At 31.9% G+C, this 17,193-nt stretch overlaps 1 protein-coding gene across 2 annotated transcripts in view; it reads right to left on the bottom strand.

The window, feature by feature from the left end:
• The window catches only part of LOC111044901 (cAMP-regulated phosphoprotein 21), a 182,091-nt gene extending 165,687 nt beyond the window's left edge, over positions 1-16,404 (bottom strand). Inside the window, exons 1-2 of one of the 2 annotated variants that reach the window (XM_039442476.1) lie at positions 16,217-16,404; positions 1,963-2,033 (exon numbers count right to left, since the gene is read on the bottom strand). The gene's annotated coding sequence lies outside the window, so the exon portion shown is untranslated. The remainder of the gene's footprint in view (positions 1-1,962; positions 2,034-16,216) is intronic. The other variant, XM_039442475.1, reaches the window with a different exon arrangement.
• Between the last annotated feature and the right edge of the window lie 789 nt (positions 16,405-17,193).

Raw genomic sequence — 17,193 nt, 5'->3', positions numbered from 1 at the left:
CTTTCAATGTTAGTCATTGATCATTGGTTATTAATCATTGCAAAGGATCTGCGAACTTTAATAAAGTTATCAATTAATCAAGAATCTCGTACATCGCGATAGACTAATTAATACATAGTGATAGACTAATGTAAAAATTAAAAACCTCAAAGAACCCTTTTTTCAACTTCATTTTAGTAATTATTATTAAACGAAAATCCAAATTAAATGCTGTATTGAATATTCACTTTCTAATATAATAAAATTGGAAAAAGAATACTTTGATTTTTTAATTTTTACATAAATACGAGTAGCCCTTACAAAGAATGTGAATAATCTTAGTATAAAATCATAATTCGTCATTCTATCGAGAAGTATTTATCATTCGGTTCCTAAACTTTTTTATGCTCATTAGTGATGGTTTAATACAACATTACAAGAGTGAAGATACGAAGATAAGCCTTGACTGTTCTTGGAGATTTATCAAAAAATGAAATGATGGAAGCCCAAAAAGCAACTTATTTCACCACATTACAACTGATTGTTGTTTACACCACAACTAATGTACTTGTCGTACATTGAAATATAAACAATTGAATTGTACAAAAACGTTGACAATTTTCGTACATTGAAATCTGACAGACAAGTCTTTATCGAAAACGCATCAAATGGAAATCGAAGTAGATTATTTTTCAACAGTAAATCGAGCTCTAAATACTCGTAATGACATTGCAAAGTGGAGTGTAAGCATGTGTGAAAGAGCGTTTTACTTACAGACATATCAGCAATCTGATAGCTCATGCAAACAATCAAATAGAACATGCGGTTGGCCGGTAAAATCGCTGTGGATTTATCAGCTCGTGTATCAGAGAGCTCCACGCTTCTCTCTCCGTAGCCTATATTGATCGCAGCCCCCATTATGTTTCTGCACTATCTAGTCTCGAGCTGCAGCTTATTTATACATAGACTGATCCCACCATTGATTTCTATCAATTATTGGACTATTCCACGGTTTCAATTGTTGCAATTTTTATTGGTCGAAATGTATTTTTACTTTACGAGCACTTGGATTGAAACTGAGAGAACTGGTATCACACAGGTAGCAAAGAATAGAAGTATCATCTACGCTGTATTTGAATTGGTTGAACATTGAAAAAAACAATTCTGTAAATCTAGAGAGGTTTTTTACTCAACTAGTAGCCTACAACATGAGATTCGAATAGAATCTGAGAGAAAACTCGTATCAGACAGGGAGCAAGCATAATAAAATAATAATAACTAACCTTTAAACGTAGGAAAATCTAAAAATTAGATAATTTCTTTATAATATCCCTCGCTGTATGAAGATTTGAAATAGATCGCACTAGTTTCGAATGGCAAAAGAGAGGTAGACAGAGATATTTTCAAAATATTACAATTTCTACGTCAATTATCAAAACCCTTTTTCAAAAATGAAAAGATGTTCTTAAAAGCTTTTCTCCACTATTCCAGATTTGAAAAGTGTTCTGGATTTAGGAAAACGTTTTTCTATCATTGAATATTTTACACACATTTTCAGAGTTTCGTTCAGTTCATACACCTCCAAAAAACAAGCATGAAATTCAAAGTATAAAAATATACTATTCTTCTTATACCACTACTGATATATAGCTCCAATGTTTTTATTCTATCGATGATTGATGACCATTCACATCATGCATAGACAGAGGATCCATTTCATAAAAAAGATGGAAATTGAATATTCTTTTGATACATTTGAAGTTAATTCTCGAAGAATGTCCACCTTGGTCAAAACTGATTGAAGATTATGAGTAATTCTCAACTATTTTAAATTGTATAACACATTGTATATCCTACACCTCAACTCCTCTTGTTATGTTACTCTATAAGCAATTGCCTATCCTACGCAGTTATTTTATATTATTTTCAAATCTATTATCTACGATAATGATATAATTAGGTGAAGGGAAGAAGAGATTTTACCTTTGTATTTTTTGGTTTGCACATTCTCCTGGTCATGACGGTGAAGCCCAATGTTGAGGCTGTTGTATTATCTAAAAAAAATAAATAATGAATCAGAGATGCTTTATCTCATAAAGGCATATCCACCATGATTTCATTAGATTTTTGATACAGTTTTCCGAACTGAATGTGCACTATGGTTTAATTATTATAAGCAAATTACAACTCTTCTGTACCGTAAATCGATCTGAGATGTGGGAGAGAGAAAAAGAGAGAGAGAAAATAAGAGTGAAGGAATACTTTTTGAAGTGATACTTAATAATAATTGTGATGTGCATCCATTCTTTTCCAATATTAACTTGACATTGGATTTAAAAACTTTTGATATGGAAAAATCACTTACTTCAAACAGTAACATTGGTTTCGACCTGGTGTGGGTCATCACCCTATTATCCCAACCAATCCTTCACAATTTCTTGATGACCACCGCCAGGTCGAAACGATCGGTACTGCTTAAAGTGCATTTTCCATTTCAAACGATTTTAAATTCAATCATAATTTTTACTGTAAACATATTGGATAAAAGTAATCACACCACAAATCTGAAACTATCCAAATATGGTGTTCTGTATTGCTGGGATTATAATTATTTGTAAAATAAAAAGCCGTGTACCTGGAAGATTTTAGGTACTATTTTGCTTATTTACCCTGAGTGCAACAGGCAAAGCCCAAATAGCTTTCACGTCATAATTATAGAGGAAGATAAAATCAATAGAAGTTCAGAAGTAAGTAAAGTGAATTCGTACGAATTTTTGTTGGTGGGGGAGTACCTTGCGGAAAGGTCCCACCTCACCTGAATATATTATTAAAGCCGAAAATGGGCCCCACACCTGTCATACTTCAGCGGGGACCGACAATATAACGTGCCCATCCGATAACGCGGGAGTGACCTGGTTAAAACCTTTTGGTGATAAGTGGGTTTGATCCCTGATCTCTGGGCTGTTACGTAATATACTAGACCACGGATCATTTTACTTTACTGGTTTAAAAGTATTCAAGTGATACAATTTGCATATGAATAAATGAATAATAATAATAGCTTTAAACTTTACGTATGGTAGTTTGACAGCAGTTTATCATTGGCAATACTTATTTTTTGTAAATACTATTATATTCTCAGGGTACACTCTCCGGCTCTCTCTATCTATCTAGTTTATCTATAAAACAGTGGTGTTGCTACATCCCTATGACATGCTTTCCACTTGACCGTAAGAATTTGAGAGTTGTAAACAAAAAAGGTTCCCATAGCCTACACTCTTTAAACGAAAGAACTGAGAAACAACATCGTAGATCATTCAAGATCAGTGAACTATTTCCAACAATAAACGCATGAAGCCCTTGGGATAACGGCATGTTTACCCAATCTCAACAACCCAACAAATCCCATGTGATCTGCAAAGTTTTTCCTTTCCGTGGTAACATCTGTGTTGATAGGCTATTACTAGCAATGCTTGACCAATTGAAACATTTATGAGGACCGTTTGTCCTATTATACGTCTCATATATGTGGATATTCATACTATTTTCTCATCTAGAATTCAAGAAACAGATTACATAATAATGTAAAATACATCACATAACCCACAAAAATAAACAATGTTTCACAAACAAATAGAAAACAGTTCATCATTACCACGAGAGAAAAACCATCCAGCACACAAGATTACCTTGCCAGCTGGAGGGAATCGAATTATGATACCAAATTTATCTCTTATTTGAGGATAGGAAAATTGAAAAAAGTAATCCTAGCCCCTTAATTTTCATGAAAGTTGAGAATAACATTTCCAGATCGATCGAGTTTCGAGGAATACTTACTGATATGGAAAGGACAATAAATTGAAACCCGCTTTCGAGAATATCATTTTTGAGCTGCTATACATCATGATAATTAAAGATTTAATTGAGTTTTCCAAACAAATTATGTGGGAAAAAACGTGTATTAACTTGGATGGAAACTGAGAAAGATGCTTATATTAGAGTATAAACTGAGAAAAATACTTATAAATCCATATTTGGGTATAGAAAGCGGAAACATTATTGTTTTCAATTAATTATTCCTATAGAATTGAATAGCAACAACGAAAATTGGTAAGAGTACTTTTGAATTAATCGTTTGAACACTGCTAATGAAAATTAGGGGTGATAATTTTCAATTGTTTATTCACATGAATGAAATTGCTGCAAATATGAGTGGCTGCGGGCTAACCACTGGAATATGTTTATCGGTGTTGAAAACATCAGAGTTCACTTCAAACTTTGAATAATCTCATTGTTTTCCATCTCCATTCCAACGTTCGCAGGACAAGAGGAAATTGTTTAGCACATAACGACGATACAGAAAGTTGTTTGGAACGCGGAAAACCTTCTCCGATTCGGCGAAATCGTCAACGAGTCACTTCAACTTGGTTTTGCTTCCACATTGTTTCTTCTCCCTTGTTACGACCGCTACTTCACTCGCTCATCTATTTGGGGCATTATACAACCCCACAGAATGCAATCTTTTCAACTCTGATCTTTGAACTTCATTTAGTTCCCACATCCTTTCATCTGACCATTTACTTTTTTATTCATTGAATGAATGCATATCCCTTAAATAGCTGACACTGCAATTTCTCAACTCTGTAGTTTTAAGCTTTTAACTAATTCAGTTTTCTCATCCTTTGACAGCTAATAATTCGGGAATCAATACATGCTCTATATAACTTAACTTTCTCAACTCTGATGTTTAAACTCGATTATGTTTCCTTATGCTTGTGACCTATCTATCTGCCTTTTTCTGACCACTGATCTATTACGGGAATTGATACATGCCCTAAATAGCTGACCTCCCAACTCTGATGGTTGAAGTTGAGTTCTCGACACGAGGAGAATCCTGCCCACATTCAAGCAGCTCTTGATTACATTACAAGTTTCTCGGACAGTTTCCGCAAACTTATCAGACTCCTCACAGGCGAATACCATTAGGTAAAGTTACACTCAAGCGTTCCACGTTTTGTAGTGTTCTACAATATTTCAAGTTCTCGTTTCTCAGTAGTGGAATGAGATCATTGGGAAATTTTCTGAGTAGATGTGGATTAAAAGAATATTAAATTAAAAGACCAGATATTGTCAACCACATATATTTTTTTTTAATCGAGATACCGGTTTCGGTTATTACATGATTATCAATCTCTGGTAAACTCCAGATGAACTCTGTCTACCAGAGATTGATAATAGTGTAACAACCGAAACCGGTATCTTGATTTTTTAAATAAATTTGTAGTGTGACAATATCTTGTATTTTTATTCAATCATTGGGATATCTATAAACAAACATCATTTCTGGGTTGCGTTCACACTGGATGCGTTCCTGGACGAAAATTGACACGAGTTATCCTGCACACACACCTACCACAAGCATAAATACACATATTATCGTAGCATATATATTCGAGAAGGAGAGTATAGATTACATATCTTTCATTGCTCATTTTTTTAACATAATAATTGTATTCGTTATATATGAGATCTTCAATCCAAAAACATTTTTTTCAACATAATAATTGTATTCGTTATTTTATATATGAGATCTTCAATCCAAAAACTATTGGTTGTACTTTGTACTGTTTTGTTTATAGTACTTTACAGTTCAAAGCCTTGATAATAATGTATTTAATCTATTTATTTATTGAAATGTGATCTATATATGAAGCATTGTAGTTACAGTCATGTAATTGAGAATTTTTCTGTATGCACAACTTCCGTTATTGTATAATCTACCGAAGTTATCAACTAAATCAGTACAGTACATGTTTTTCATTGTATTGGTTGTTTCCATAAATGTTGTAATATCAATACTATTCTTATTTCTTCCTTCGTTGTGATGACTGAGTTCAATCTTCACAATTTAGAACACAAACATGAGCATCATCTACGACGCAGTGTGTTGAGGCTGTGAAAAGGCTGAAAATAAACTTTCTACTGCTGATATTTTTCAAAGTTTTTCGATTTGTATATCATCAAGCTATCAAAATGAAAAAGTTTTTTCAGGAAAACATTTTTTTTCCGATCATTACTTTTCGAGATATGAGCGCTCAAAGTTTGAATTTTTGGGACAGAACATTACAAATCCATGAGATTTAGAGGATAGGATACTTCATGGTATTGTTGATCTAGTGAAACAAAAATTTTCTGAAAATATCAATTTTTGAAAGTTATTCAATTTAATAAAAATTACAAAAAATAACTTTTAGTTGAGTTATTTTTGGTAAATTGAATAACTTACTCAAAAACCTATATTTTTGGGAAATTTTTGTTTTACTACATCAACAATACTAAGAAGAATTTATCCTTCAAATGTCATGGATTTACCTCTTAACGAGTTTGAAATGTTCTGTCCCAAGAAGTTAAACTTTAGGTGCTCATATCTCAAAGAGTAATGATTGAAGAACAAAATGTTTTCCAGAGAAAAAATTTTCATTTTGATAGCTTGATGATATACAAATCGAAAAACTTTGAAAAATATCACCAGTCGAAAGTTTATATTTAGCCTTTGCACAGCCTTAAGTAAGAGATAAGGGACGATCTGAGCTAGTGAGTCCTCTCTGTTTTTTTTTTTAATTTTTGTATTGCTGAGTCCTTCCGTCAGATAGTTCGTAGATGAGTTTTAATATTACTATCGACATACTATCTGATATGAAGGGTTCAGCAACCAACTACTGGATTTGCAGCATCAACAACACAGTGAGCATCGGGAAGTCATGAACAGTGGCTGGCCATGAGACGTCCACATGTTCTCTAATGGTGTATGATATTCCATAGAGGCATTTGGGCGTATCAAGGCTACATCACGAATCTTCTGCAGCAATACTTCTGTACAATAAACCTGTTATTTTATAGCAACACCTTGTATGTTTGTTTATTGTCAATTACAAATGAAAATTTATGAACTTTAAGAGTGAATTGATAAAGCAAGCGATGCTTTGCGCTATACATTGTCAATTCAGTAGATAATTTATCTGAACCTCATATTTGATTAGCATGTACAATATTCACACTTGAAATATAAACTTCTAGTATATTCCAGTATATAATATGTAGGAAATTAATATACGATGTGTAGAGAAGTAAGTAGAAATCTCAGAATGTTGGTGAGATTATTCTCACATGAATTTCAAATTACATTTGTATAGTTTCCAACATTGGATGAACTTTCATCTGGATAATACAGTATTTATGATGAAATTGATTAAAGAAAATAGAATTTTCTATTCTTCGCAGAAGATAGAATAAATAGATTCCTTTAGAAGATATCTGGATGCTGACGATTCTGATAAAGATGTTCTCTACCCTTATTCCAAATTGCATTTGTATAGTTTTTACTAGTATTGTATACATTTTCATATTATTCCAAATCATATTTTGAATTCATATATATTTTCCATGAGCATTGTGTACATTTCCATTCAATTTCAAACTACTAATTCATATAGTTCTCACCAGTATTGCATAAATTTTCATTCAATTTGAAATAATATTTTGAATATGAATTCATATATATTTCAATAATAATGTATGAATTTTCATTCTACTTTGTATCATATTTTAAATATTAAATCATATAGTTTTATATAGTATTGTATACTATTCATATTGAATTTCGAATTGTATTTTGAATATTAATTCATATAGTTTTCACTAGTATTGTATACATTTCCATTAAATTTCGAATCGGAAATTTTGTGATACATCAATAGATACTATTCTTAATTCTTCTTTGGTTGTGATGGCTGGGTTTAATCTTCACGACGTAGAACACAAACATTAGCACCTTCTTCGACGCCGAGTGATCGCTATTGCTGAGTCCTTCGGTCAGATAGTTTGCAGTTATAGTTTTAATCTTACTATCGCACTACTATCTGACATGGAGGGTTCGGCAACCAACAACTGGATTTGCTGCATCAACAACACAGTGAGCATCGGGAGGTCATGAACAGTGGTCCAGCCATGATTAGTCTAAATGCTATCTAATGGTGTATAATATTCCATATATAGCATCTAGATAATCAAGGCTACATCACAAATCGTCTGCAGCAATACTGATCCTGCCTCATCTCATCACTACTACATTCTCACAATATATATTATCTAGCAAATTTTATAATTTTGGTATAGTTTTGTTATTTTATTTAGCAGAACATTCTTTAAGGGGAAATATTTTGTGTGTTGGAAGTCCATTCTTTGCTTTATTATATAACTATTATTATATTAAAGGAGGTCCCTCATTCGCCATTGTCATTATTGAGGAAAATCACATTTTCAAACTCTATTGTAGTTTTTAGCTCCTGTACAGCTCATGTTGAAGAAACTAAATGTACTTTCTCCATTAGATGAGTCTTCATATTAATAATACCGGTATTCATTGCATAGTCACGCATTATGTTTGTTTCTACACCACAGTATGTTTCTTTTTGTCAATCACAAATGAAAATGTATGTAAGTTTAGAACCTATTGATGAAAAATGTATTGAATTTTTCTAAATATGTATCTCGTAATTCAGGATTAGTGGTTTTGAATGCAATGAATAAACCGCAAATCATGGAATCTTATTTTCTAACTTTTTTGTAATCACCGTATTTGCTCACGCATCATGCGCCCAAAAAAAAGAGTAAAAATATAGGTATAATTTAAGTATTTATTGAAAACTCTGTTTAATAATTTTTCAACTACAGTATAATCAATTGATGAATGATAAAACGTGAATTATTGTATTAAGAAGGTAGCATACATTTTTCAAATATATTATGAAATGCTAACTTTATTAGCCTTTTGGTATTGTCTCAATTTGGAAAATCCCGAATATGACGTGCAACGAAGAATTTTGCTTTGGATTTTTAGATGAAAGGTGCGCGTATTATGCAAGCAAATATGGTAGTAAGGAATTAATTTGAAATTCATATGTAACTTTTATTAGTTATCAGTAGTTATAACTGGTTATGGTATTATGATTTTCCTTGTCTATTATCAGATATTTGATATGGTTATCCATGGTATATATATATTGTATCTTTTTATTAAATAAATGAATATTTTTATTGCCTCTTGATATTAGGGGTTCACGAGTAGAGAATAGTTCAATCATAGATTAGTTCAATCATGTTTCAGGTGCTCGCTGTTTTAAGATAAATTTTTTCTCATGTTGTTGAAGCTTGTATGATTCTTATAACAAGGCTAAAACAGAGTAAGATACCGTTTAATTCTGTTTAACCTATATTTTTTAATATAAAGTTAATACCTAGATAATCTGTCTCTGATTATAGGAGTAGTTCAATCATAGAATATACTCCAGTTGATTGCTGTTCGAGATAAAACTTTTCCTCATGCTGTTAAAGATCATACGAAGGTTTTAACAAGAAGTGCATAAAGATTCTGTTATGTTATAGGCTTATACTACAGATGATTATAATCTCAAAAAATATTTCAGATGTTGACTCCAGAACTTATGCTTTTCCATGTTGTTGATACAGTCATAAAAGCGAAATATAAACAATATTAACTTTTAGAAGCGAAATAGCACTCACTTATTCATTAACACTCACTCACTCGCCGGTTAACATAACTGAAAATCTACAGGCCGGGAAACGTTCAGATTTCTCAGACACGTTCAGTTGGTCTTCTACACGCGCACTAAAAAACATATTCGAGAAAAAAATCCAGAGACACACCCAAATACGGCATTTTTATAGCGTTTTCTTAGCATTGTGTTTTTGGATAAATATCTAAAAAATAGTAATCAATAAAAACAAATTTACTAAAACAAAAATTATATTTTTGTCTATTTATTCCCCGGTTTCCTTCTGAACAAAAATCAGTTTGAAAGAGGAAGAGTGGAAATGTTTTCATAATAACTATCATGGCGGAAATTGTACTAGCAGATATCTTGATTTTCTTCAATATCATTTGATTGATAATGATGATCACATACTCCATGCAGAATCGACTACATCGGTTATGAATGGGAATTATCCATTTTCAAATAAATCTCTCAATAACATGCAACTTCATTGAGTATCTATATTGATGCGCACAAATCAGATGCAGTGGAAAATGCATGAATGTATTTTACTATGAATAGACCTAATTGAGGATGCATTGCATGGATGTTTTCCACAGATTTTCCTAGTTTTTTGCTAGAATGATCTTTCAAGGCATCTAATTCTAATAAGCATGGTTGGTGCCTCCTTTAGCTTAGAGGAAAAATAATACAATCAACTTGCATAAAAAACAAAATAGGTCTCAAATGACTTTGCTTATCCACGTGTACAATGTATGCAATATAAAAGTGAAAAATAGAGAGAGATTGTTCAATTTATTGATTATATGCCTTTATTAGGGCGGAGTTCAGACTCCAGGGGGGGGGGGGAGAGAGTCTGTGTGAGAGATAGAGAGCTGGAAGGGGAGAATGATCAAATAAAATGTATATGCCCATGAGAGAGAAAATAAGATATTTCTTTTTATACAATTTATTGTTTGAAGACTTGTCTAACAGTAATAATAAAGAGCAAGAGAATCAGTAACAGTGATAAAAATTTCAAATTTATGGATTATTAACAAAGACTACAAGTTAATAAGAAAAAACTATGTAAGAGTAGTAAGCCTATAATCTTATTAAAGGGACAAATTAAAAGAGGAAGGATGAATATCTGCAAAATAATGAACAAATTATTAAGAGAAAATATAAATTTATCTCTCAAAGAAGAGAAGAATGAATATGATGATGAAGTTCAGATTCAAAGGATAAAGAAAAGCAAAAGTTAGGAACAAGTTCATTCCGGATATAATTGGAAAGGAAAATAATGAGAAGTAAGAGATAGAGGATGGCAATATGATAGTGGAAAAATGATTGAGGATGACACGTAAAGAGATAAGAATTAGAGTATGCTATAGGTAATGTATGAGTTCAAGTGATAGAAAGAGATACGTTGCCCTATGGCAAACTTACATCAAAGCAAGAAATACAATGCTCGTTATAATTTTCAGAAAAACTATTAACAATGACATAATGCAAATTAAAAAGGAAGAAGCCTATAAGTCTACAGATAGAAATTACTGAGATATTGCAATTATTCAAATGCTAATGAATTAATAATTATTATTCAACTAAAAACCAAATTAAATGCTGTAATTCACCCCGAAGACTTCTGCTACTGCAAATATTGACAACAGGGTAAACAGCTAGATGGGAATTCGATGAGCGCTACTATTCAAAAATTGTTTGTCAGCCCGGGAACAATTTGTTGGAATTTCCATCTAGCTGTTTACCCTATTGTCAATATTTGTAGTAACAGAAGTCTTCCGGGTGAATTACAGCATTTGATTTGGATTTTCGTTTAATAATAATTACTATAAGAAATTGTTAGTAGTAATAATGTAAGTAATAAAAAGTAAGTAGATTGAGCAAATATAACAAAGTAATGACCAGGTAAAGAGGAAACAGAAAACGAAAGAGAAGGGAAAAAATGGAAGGAACAGAGTAGGAAATGATTATGAATAAAGAGAAGAAGAAAGAGGGGGATATGATGAGTTGATGTGAGCGATCGAGTGAGATAGTTTGCGAGAAGGAAAAAGGAAATACGAGTGACTGAGCACGGAAAATGCGGAGAACATGAAAGGAGGAAAATATGCAGCATCATAATATTATTGTGGAGAAAACCCGCTCAGCCCACGAACGAAAAATCTTTATGTTATAGTGAATGGATTTCTGAAAAGGGGTGCAAAGAACATAAGATCACATTATTTTTACAGCTTCGGAATAGATTTATCCTTGAAAGGAAGATGGAGTTGAAAAGAACCGAGGTGAAAAAAAAAAACACAAAATATTGTGATGAATCATTTGAGTTTTATCAAGTTATTCTCAATAAACTAGAACATACGATGTCATCTTTATTAAACCTAATTCTGCAGTAGGGCAAGCCTTTTTAGGTAACATTCAATAACTATTTTTTAATATAAATTTATCATTGAAACCATCCACAATAAACCTATAGTATGCGCAATCAATATGGTATTCAGTGACTTCGAGGTAATAAAAGTACGAATTCTATATAAAGAAACGTAATATTATGAATATAACGAGTACATTGGATATAAACTCTGTAGTTGATGAAACGGAACCATAATAAGAAAACGTGCAAGTTCACACGGACCACCAAGCAATACGTCTACATACGTTGTATTACGTACATAGAACTGGACGGCTGTAACGCCACTGGAAATCGTTACCGTGTTTCACTGTGTGATGTGAAAAGTCATGTGTCCTTCTCAACCCCTAATTTGACTAATTAAAACTGCTTGTGCTATAACGCGAAAACATATAATGGGGAAGTGGAGTAAGCTTAAATTAAATGCCATTCCTTTCATATTGAAGTGAGTATTCACCGAAAGGGACTCTCTCTTCTCTTATTTTTCTTCCCACTTTTCCTACAACCAGATAGTGTGATAATATGCATTGAATAAGAATGACTTGAAATAATCAAAGTCATTTATTAATTAAAAATTGTCAGCTATGTGCTGAAAGTGAGTTGGTTGGTGCATTTTTTACTTCATTTTTTTTGAAATAACTAAATTTGATTCAAGTTTTGAGATAATTGAGTTGAATATTGAATTATAATCAAGTATTTCATCAGAGCCAGAGTTTATACAATGTAATATAGTATAGAATCATATTGATCTATACTCTCTGACCATAGAGGTCAAAAATGCCAACTTTCAACCTTACTGCATTTTTAATTCTCAGAGCTGATAGATTTTGAAGAACGTTGCAGCACTGACATCCATCTCCAACTTTTTATAAGGAACATGCGGGCCGCGAAATGCAATTGCATTTGCCGTTAGTTTAACAGCAGTCGCAGCGCAATTCCTCAGTCCAATTCCTATCTATAAATATGTAATCAAAGTTGATTCACTCATCCTACTCATCAGCACACCCTACCATGAAACCAGTTTTTGTTCGATGTTATAAATTTGTAAGTCCCTTATTCTGAATGTATTGATTGAAATACATTCCTCCCATATCCCATGCAGAAGACTTGACTTATACAGACATCATCATGGGGAGAACATAGGTACTAGTATTAGGTGACATAGTACTAAGAAAACATAGTGAATTTGTACTTCCTTCATTCTTATTCTATCAACCACAGAAAAATCTAGTGAAACCCTGTTCACTAAAAGAGTTTTAACCTATTTTACCTCAAGTTCCTTTTCTAGCTCTATAAATTTCAAATAATGATAAAAAAAACTTCTTAGGAATAGTTCATACTATTCAAAAATTTTAAATTCAAATTATTTATTTGCATTTTCATTCGTTTACAATATGTAATTACAACATGTAAAGAATTTTTGAATTGTCATCATATACATATATTCAACTGTATAAATCACAAATTCATAAAACACATAATAAGACACTTAATAAGCTTAGCAACTATTAAAAGGCTACAGGTTATTGAATCCAATCAATTTGGATCTAACTTAGTACCTTGTGTCTAGATAGGTTAGATCCGAGGGAGGAAAGCGGTTAAAAAAATAATAACCAAAAGTCATTCATCTAAAAACTTGCGAACCAAATAATATGATTTATTGGTCAAATACTTAGATATTTTTCTTGAATTAATATTTGGAATTTAAAACTTTAGTTTCGTTTGGAAGTTTGTTGAAGAATTTAACTGCTCTATATAGTGCTCCTATTCCTACTTTTAGAAGTGAGTAGATCACTTCCAAGAAAATAAACTATTCTCAAAATATACATCATAAGTTTTTTTCAAGTTCTGTTGAATGTTAAGGGATAGATACATAATTTTTAAAAAATGTTGTCGATCATTATAGTTAATTACAGATTTTCCACACCCAGGTCTAGTCTGGTAGATTAATGGTTAACTTTTTCTCCAAAATTTTGCGCGTAAACACTGACATTCACCTACCGGCTACCTCCCTTATACAATATTATTATAAGCCACGATTTTTTCCAATAAGGGAGGGTCGATGAGTCTGGATGATATACCGTTGTGGGTGAGAAACACTTGTATGCTGACAACCTCAAAATGCTGACCAATCTTGAGCAAACATGAGGGGAGTTTTGAACTCCTAACCCATTCTTATTTTAATCCTTTTCATATTCTCTTTGTTATATGGTTTTAACCGGTCAGCGGAAAAGACCATCCACCCTTCCACACATTATATTCAACCCTCTAAATGATTTTCAATCATCATTGACCTAAAAAACCTTAGTTATGAGAATATTGTTGAATATAAAATCTACCTTCTACTTAATTCAAACAATAACTCATAAAAACTCTGTTTACAAGCTTAATAAAAATAATCCTTTTTGGGATTGGAAAACATGATGAACTCTATGTGACTTCAGAAGACTATCGAATCACCTTAGAATTTATCAAGATATAGCATGCAGTCTTCAACTAAGCCTGCTCCTGAAATATTTTTGAAACAAAAATGCACATCATACTATAAAATTTCACCATTTTCTCTTCTTTTTTAATCACCTCAAAAACGTCTGAACAGAGTATTGATTAGTTATTGCTTGAATTTAGTGGATGTTGAAATCCATATTTAAAACTCAATTCCGTTTCTCAATAAAAAAATGTTCTCTTCAATTTAAATAGACAACTTAGAAGTTCTTTCTTCGATTGAAAGTGAAAAATTTAGAATACAAAATAAAATATTCGTTACGACCAATCTATATTATTTACTTCTCTCATCTAAGCTCCTGGATTCCAAGAGCATTGCATGCGTTAAAATTACTCCTTTACATGAGTAGATATTTATATGATTACAGCTCTATTCATGTTATGTACACTTCCTAACATGACGCAGTTACAAAAAATGAACTGTGCATAGGCGTAATATAAAAATAACATGCGACAACCTAGAAATATTTTATAACTTGTTGAATTTGATTTTTCTTGTCTGCATGGATAAATCAAATTATGAATCAAAAATAAAACGATTTTATTTTTTTAATATTCTAATTGTCTGCATAGAGAAATTTAATTATGAATCGAAAATAAATCTATTTTATTTTTTTAATTCTATGTCTTAAGTCTCAGTTACCGTATTGAAAATCGTAAAGAAAGGACTTACCTATTAAACAATTAGTTTGAGCTCATCTATTAAAAATTATTTTGATTGATACATTTCTTAATTAAACTTTTTTTTGAGAAGTAAGTTTTCTATTATAAAGTACTATTATTAATTATAAATTAGTATTGATTTTTAACTAATCAACTACCTAGTCCTGTTAAGTGTTGAGTAGCACTGAAGAAATGCATCACATAAATATTGATGTAGAAGGTACTGGTTTATTACTACAATAGTGGATCTACAATTAAATTATTTATATATGCCTATCTCCTTATGCTCTCAACAACTTTTGTTATTTATTATTGGTGGATCATCAGTCTATGAAATTGTTCATTTTATTCCCACCCAATTCGTAGAATTTTAGTTTTACGTACTAATGATTTTCCAAGATCAAGTCTACTATAAGACCAGACAGGGTAAGGGATTGTATAAATTAACTGATTTAAAAATAATTTTAAGCATTGTTTGACAGAAGTTTATGCCAACCCTATTATGGTAATAGGAAAGTCATATTTGCCCAACAAATGAAATGTTCTAAAGAGCAATCCATAGATATTTTGATTCAATATAATTCAAAGAACATCTTACAGGTTAATTTGTTGGTTAATAATGATGTTTTCTGTCAACTTTTATCTCAGAAAGTTGCTCTCATCAATAGGCCTACTGTATTCCTTACAGAAACAATTAAATTTTATAAGAAGGGTTGGATTTGGGCAAAAATGAAATATATTTTTCAAATGTTGGTGAAGTCGCAAAGCAATATCGATGCCTAGTAACATGATAGAACTGTTTTTATCTCATATTTTTAACCTTCTCAACATTGATTTACAGTGCATTGGATCATCAGTGATAACACGGTAACTAACACCAGTTTATTTAATTTTCTGACTGAAACATGAGATAAAATTGAGATAAATCAATAATTGTTATATTTTTGTTTCCAGAATCACGTTAAATGCTTACAGTAGACTAAGATCAGGTGGAAGATAAACCAAAATAGATTTCTCACGTCAAGGATGATTGGAACAAAACACTAACTTACTTTACGATTAAATTGGTTAGTGAAAAGTTATTTACCTAGAATGAAATGAATATTCTATGAGACTTTCAATTCACTGCGTAACTCAGAGCAGCTAAGCTCACAAGTTTTTACGGAATTTCTTTAGCATTGTAGACTTCAATAAAACACTGATTTGAGAGAACAGCACGAACACGGCCCTTCAGCCACAAGCCTGACCCACTACTGCCTACTAACGCCACCTTTTCCAGCCAACGAGCCAACAGATATTTTGATTTAACCTAGCTTGGTTGTCATGTCAACCGCCAGATAGTAGCAGAATACGAGACACATGGTCACACTTCCAAGAAGCGGGTAGTTCAACCCATTCACTTGAAAAATATTCATAGTTTAATACTGGATTTGGCTATTGTAATTTTATTTAAATTCAACCTCCATCCTGAACCCTGATTTTTCCTCATCGATCTAAAGCTATGGATCAACTGATCCATCGATTAATCGATTTTCAATCAGTTGCTTGAGAAGATCATGAAAACGCCGCCAATTTCAAACATCATTCAACGCGATCAGCATTATTTGGTTTAAAAATTGGCTGTTAACTGCTATTATTATGCTAACAACGTTTTCAAACATTGTTCTATTGGTTTGAAAAATTATAATATTTATTCATTTTCGTGATGGAAAACAACATTGAATAATATTCTATTCTGACAATCTGATTCCACACTCTACAGACAGGTAACTTTTAAGGTTAGGAAGGCAATAGAACACATAAATTTCAACAAAACATGTTTGAGTATGGGAATCACACCCACATATGCAAAAAAAAATAAAAAACATATCCATTCCAGCTCAAAAAACACAACAAAAAGCTCATAAAAGAAAACCTCAAACACTTATACAAACAGAAAGACCAACTGAATGCAAAACTTCTGAAACTTTACCTCAAAATAACAAACACATATGGCAATGTTTACTTTGAAAATCAGAAAAAAACATCCAATAACTGGATTCCACCGAAAATAGAAGAAATTAG

This window comes from Nilaparvata lugens, chromosome X (assembly GCF_014356525.2).
Source record: "Nilaparvata lugens isolate BPH chromosome X, ASM1435652v1, whole genome shotgun sequence".
NCBI classification, from domain to species: Eukaryota; Metazoa; Arthropoda; class Insecta; order Hemiptera; family Delphacidae; genus Nilaparvata; species Nilaparvata lugens.
The sequence above is the reverse complement of the archived record's forward strand: the minus strand, read 5'-3'. Positions and strand labels throughout refer to the sequence as shown.